The following is a 6,063-nucleotide window of genomic DNA, read 5'->3' as shown; positions in this document are numbered from 1 at the left end:
TATTGTAGCCTTTTTTGGAAAGCTCTCTGATGACATTTATTGCCTTTTTAAATATTTATGTGCTCCAATGAGCGATCCTATCCAAAGACTTCCTCTCATGGCAATAGAAGGTCTGGGCAGTGCAGCCCGCAGCCCGCAGCGGTGTTTCCAGGGACAAAAATACAGGAAGTGAAGTCAAAGCTCATCAGCAGGGAGATTGGAAATATGTTATGCAGCCTTTAAAAGGATGCTATACAGGGGCGCCTATGTGGCTTTGTCGGTTAAGTCTCTGCCTTGACTCAGGTCATGATCTCGGGGTCCTGGGATCAAGCCCCAAATGGGGGGGGAGGTCCCTGCTCAGTGGGGACCCTGCATCTCCCTATCCCTTTGTCCCCCCCTGCTGCTGCTGTCTGTCTCTCTCTCTCAAATAAGTATATAAAATCTTTTTTAAAAAGGATGCTAAATGAGCTCTTTGGATGTTCTTCATTTCCCTTTTTCTTCTCTTAGGGCCTGTTTTTCTCTCAGCTCATTTAGCCTCTATTTTCCGCAAATACCGGCGTGTCCTAGGCTTTCTGCTCATCCTTGCACATGAAGGAGCGGCAGCCTGCACGGGCACTATGCACGTGTATATTTGCGTCCATTGCAACAAATATATACAATCTGTTATGCTACACATATGTTGTTTTAAGGAGATTTTATTTATTTCTTAGAAACAGAAAGAGAGAAAACGGGGGGAGGGGAAAGGGCAGAGGGAGACAGAATCTCAAGCAGACTCCCCGCTGAGTGAGGAGCCCCACGCAGGGCTCGATCTCATGACCCTGAGATCACGACCTGAGCTAAAATCAAGAGTCAGACGCCTAACTGACTGAGCCACCCAGGTGGCCCTACACATAAGTTTTTGCAACCCTAAATGTGTTCATAAAGGAGTGGTAGCTTAGGGAAATGGTGCCGGTGTAAAGTGACGGTCACGTTGGTGGCATACGTGATTTTCTCCCCAGTGTTAGATAACGTTCTACCACCAAGTAACAACAATTGAGCAAGTGCCTGGCTTCACTCCCATCTCAGGACGCTTTGAGAGAAGCACCCCAGGGTCTGGGACCTAGAGATTCCTGGACATCAACTCAAATGCCAGGTCGGTATGTCTGTCTCTCCACATATTAATTAGAACGGTTTCAACTGCAAGTGACTTAAGCAAGAGTTGACTTATTCGGTCACATACTAAAGTGGGCAAGGGTCACTCCTGCTTCAGGCACTGTTACAATATCCCCTGCAGTGGGTTTTTCCCACCTCCGCTCTGATTCGACAGCCTGTCTTCATTCTAGAGCCCCTAGGGTGGTCTTTGGCAGCTCCAGAAAGACCTCTCCCGGTGGCAGTATGGCTGTTACCGCTCCAATTCTACAGCCTTCCAGGTTCAAGTTCAGCCTAAAGAGCCAGAGCCTTTTCTGGTAGTCTTTGGGGTACACTCTGATGGGACGAGTTTAGGTGTACCCACTCCTGAAACAACAATCATGGTCTGGGGGAAATGATCTGCTGCTTGGTCCAAGCTTGGGCCACATCCTTTATCCCTGGAACTGAGACTAAAGCCCCACCATGAACGCATAGCCAGACAGTGAGGAAAAGAGATCGCCCAAGTGGAGAGGAAATGGAAAGCCGGGGCTGTTCCTAAAAAAGGGGAGAATGAATGCCAAGGCTACTTTGTTATGAGATCCCATAATAACATTAGTCCATTGGTTCTCAAAAAGCATTTCCCCCACCTCACTACATTTCAAATTTCAACCAAGAAAAGATAGGTACCATGAGAAAGTTGCCAAACGGTTCTGATGTATCTCCTAGTGGGAATGCCCTGATCCCACGCTGGAAATCTCAGCCCTCCTCAGTGACCACCCAAATACGTGCCCTTAATCACAATGCACATGGAGTGTAAATGGCTCAGACACATTCCGTGCACAGCTGGAAAAAATAATTCGTGCCATTTATTGATTCATCCAACAAATATTTAGGGTGTCCTCCCAAGTCTCCCTAATATCACTCCAGTATATACAAACGGGAGGGTTTGTTTACCATTGCAATTCACTGCTGACTTCCAAACTTACATTTACAGACCACGTCAGCCCCACAGTCCACAGGAGACGGGCCCACTGAGTGTGTTGCAAGCTTACACCACAATATGGCCCGTGCTTAAACTGACCCACTCGGCAACACAGGAGGCCCTTGAAACAAGCCAGTCACAGAGGATAAATATTGTGTGATTCCACCTACATATGGTACTTAGAGCATGAAATTCACAGAGACGGAAAGTAGAAGGTGGTTCCCAGGGGCGACGGAAGGGGGGGAGGGGAAGTGAATGTTTCATGGGACGGAGTTTCAGTTGGGGAAGATAAAACGCTCAAGACACACGTGATGTCTGTACACGACCAGGCGAATGTGCTTAATGCGACCGAACCTTACATTTAAACATGGTTAAAATGGTTTAAAAAATGACATAAAAATAAATAAATTAAATGTCACGAGTAGGTAGCAGAAAACAACAAAGACTTCAAACTCCGGTGTTATTTCCTACAGATAATACAACAAATAATGCAGGAAGTTTAAAGAAATAAAATAGACCCTCAGCAGCGTGACTGAGGAATAAGAGAGGGTCAAAAGAGGTTAGAAGGTTTGAAAAAAACACAACGATAACATCCAGAAATGTTTAACAAAAATCTAAAATTGCGCAGAAGGCTTCAAATCAGATTATAATAACTAGGGGGTAATGAGTAAACTCGGCAAATAATTATGAAGAAGTTATCTGGAATGCGACAGGTGGAAACAGAGAGGTGGAAAATGTAAAACAGAGAAGGAACGAGGAGATCGGGAGGCTGGAGTGACAAGGTCCAACTCAGGTCTGACCAAGAATTCGGAGGGAATTGCAGGGAAGAGTGCAGGACAGGGACTGATCACGGACATAACTCAGAGTTTCTCAGGTTTTACAGACAAAAGTGAGGGGGCACCTGGGTGGCGCAGTCAGTTGAGTGTCTGACTCTTGGCTTCGGCTCAGGGTCCTGATCTCAGGGATGCGGGATCGAGCCCTGCTTCCGACTCCACGCTGCGGATGAAGTCGGCTTCAGACTGCTCTCCCTCTCCCTCTGCCCTCCCCGCTCTGCGTGCATGGGCTCCATCTCTCTCAAGTAAATAAATCTTTAAAAACAAAAGTGTGAATTCTGGGACTCAGAATTCTTTAAAATAATTCCTCAGGAAGAATTTTTTAAGGGAAAATAGGTTCATACACACCCACATTCAGAAGTAAATCTTCAAAACACCAAAGAAAGGGGAAAGATCTTAAAAGCCGTGAGAATTGGTTACATTTTTTAAAAAGATTTTATTTATTTATTTGTCAGAGAGAGCAGAAGCACAGAGAGCTGCAGGCTGAACAGGCCGAGGAAGAAGCAGGCTCCCTGCCAAACAAGGAGCCGGATGTGGGGCTCCATCCCAGGACCCTGGAATCATGACCTGAGCTGAAGGCAGAGGCTTAACCAACGGAGCCACCCAGGCACCCCAGAACTGGTTACATTTCGTTAAAGGAAGAATTGTCTATCCAGTGAAACTATTTCTCTCGAGCTGGGTATAATAAAGAATATTCTGATCAAGATAAAGTGAGAAGGGTTACCACCAAGAGACCTTTACTTTTAAAGAAATTAGAAAGGATATACCTTAAGAAAGAAGAAAAAGCAGTACAGAAAGAAGCCCATAATTACAAGAAGAAAAGGAGATCTTCTTGATCTTAATGAAAACATGAGCAAACCTAAGCATAAACATTGAGCACACACACAAAAATAAGATATCTAATCTGAGAGGTGAAAATAAACCAAGACAGAACATAAAATTTAAGACAAGGAGATCATATAACAAGGAGCATTCCAAAAGCATTATATTTTTCAGATAGAGGATAGGATATCAATTACCTTTAGAATCGTTTGATTAAGTGTACAAGTGTCTTTTTTTTTTTTTTTAAGATATCAAGGGGATTGGGCGCCTGGGTGGCTCAGTGGGTTAAAGCCTCTGCCTTCGGCTCAGGTCATGATCCCAGGGTCCTGGGATCTAGCCCCACATTGGGCTCTCTGCTCAGCAGGGAGCATGCTTCCCCCCTCTCTGCCTGCCTCTGCCTATTTGTGATCTCTGTCAAATAAATAAATAAAATCTTTTTTTAAAAAAGATACCAAAGCGATAAAAATAATTATTAATAAAAATAATAAAATTAATAATAATAATAAAATAATAATCAATAATAATAATAAATCAGAAATTCTCATGAAGGGGTGGCCTCTAGAGGGGCTAGGAGAGAAAGGAATCAGTGGGTAAATACCGAAGAAGTTTATAGCAGCCCCTAGCGTTGAAAATGAACTGTTGTGATGTCTCCTTCTTACTTGAGAAGGAATTTTTTAAAATAAGAGTTGACAGTTTCTCCTAAACCTTCATTACACATTTTTTATGAACAGTTGTTTGGATCAGAGGCTCCAGGGCCTTCTTTGTTCGGTTTGAGACAATGGGGTTTTACCAGTCAGATATCCAGAAGCATATCCAAAGAGACCATGCTCTTCGCAGGGGCAAGAAATGGTGAAGGAACGCTGGGATGCTTTCCTAGGAAGTTGCCCAAGTGCCCCTGCCCTGGGTAGCTAACGGAGCGAAGGGTGGGGAAATCACCTGGTGCCTCCCAGACTGAGCAAGGACAGACACCACCCATGTCACTACATCTGCAGGATGGAGCTGAGCCAAGAAAGTCCCAACTGGTCTCCTAAGGAGGCCCTGCCCTTCATCCCTCTTCCAGGTCCCAGGCCCTCCCAGTCCAGCAGCCCAGTCTACACCAGAGGGGGAGTCGAGCTCCAACCAGTGCAGTTTTAAAAATGGACAGCGCCGGCTCTCGAACACTAAATGTGAGGCCATTTCCAGGTTATGGAATCTGGAATTGGTCCTGATGCTAACAGACCCCATATCCAACAAGAAAATGGGAAGTTGACAAAACACAGTTAAAAGCAGGGATTAGAGGGGTGTCTGGGAGGCTCAGGGAATTGAGCCTCTGGCTCTTAATCTTTCTCAGCTCAGGTCTTGATCTTGAATTCGAGCCCTGTGTTGGGCTTCAAAACAAAATAAAGTAGTGATTAGAGAATGAAGCTATTTCCTGTTTATACTCTGGTTTTAAATCCTCCAACAAATACAAACCGCTTGGGATTACTTGCCTGACCCCATGTCAGGGTGGGGAGGTTGTTTCCGTCTGTATATACACAGTTTCAACACCAAGATGGAGCCATGCAGACAGACCGGTAACTGTGGGCTTTTCTAAGTAAACAAAAGCCAGGAGAGAAGGGTTTGGTGTCTGATTTCCTACAGAAAAGGACAAGATTCAGAAACTTCCAGGGCTAGTCACGGGACGGGGAGAAAAGGGCCAGAGAGAGGGAGCGGCACCACTTTCAGTTGCAGCAGCAACTTTCAGGGGGAAAAAGGAGTTGCCAGACTCCGGCATTAAAAGACTATTTCATGCAAAAACATCCAAAAAACAAAAATAAACCAACCAACAAACAAAAAACTACCAAGTTGACATTTATTTACATGACATTTAGTATGAAAAATGAAAAACACTTCTATCTGATCTGGCCATAAATGGACTGGTTTAGAAATACTGGTGCACAGAAATTAATAGCATCTACCGAGTTCATACAAAGAATTAAAACAAAATGATTAAATGCAAGGGGGCTCGTCCCATATCTGAATACGCCCAGCAAGCCAGCCACGAGTGATCATCCATTCCCACGCTTCCCAAACTGTACTCAGCACAGGAAGGACCCCCTTGTGCATCTTGTGAAAATGGAAATTTTGATTCAGGGGGTCTAGGGTGGGGCAGAGTATGTATCTCCAGCAAGCTCTCCAAGTTGCCCCGAGTTGCCTGTGCCACAGGCCAGGTCATCTGGGACAGATTCACACTTGAGGCTCCTGTCAATCACCCCATAAAACTAGCCACTCCCCCCAACCCTCCTGGGGTTCCCAGAAGAACTGGTAGTAAATCTTTCGGGCTTTGTGGTCCATTCAGTCTCTGTTGAGACTGCCCACCTC

Source organism: Meles meles, chromosome 10 (assembly GCF_922984935.1).
Source record: "Meles meles chromosome 10, mMelMel3.1 paternal haplotype, whole genome shotgun sequence".
NCBI classification, from domain to species: Eukaryota; Metazoa; Chordata; class Mammalia; order Carnivora; family Mustelidae; genus Meles; species Meles meles.
The sequence above is the reverse complement of the archived record's forward strand: the minus strand, read 5'-3'. Positions refer to the sequence as shown.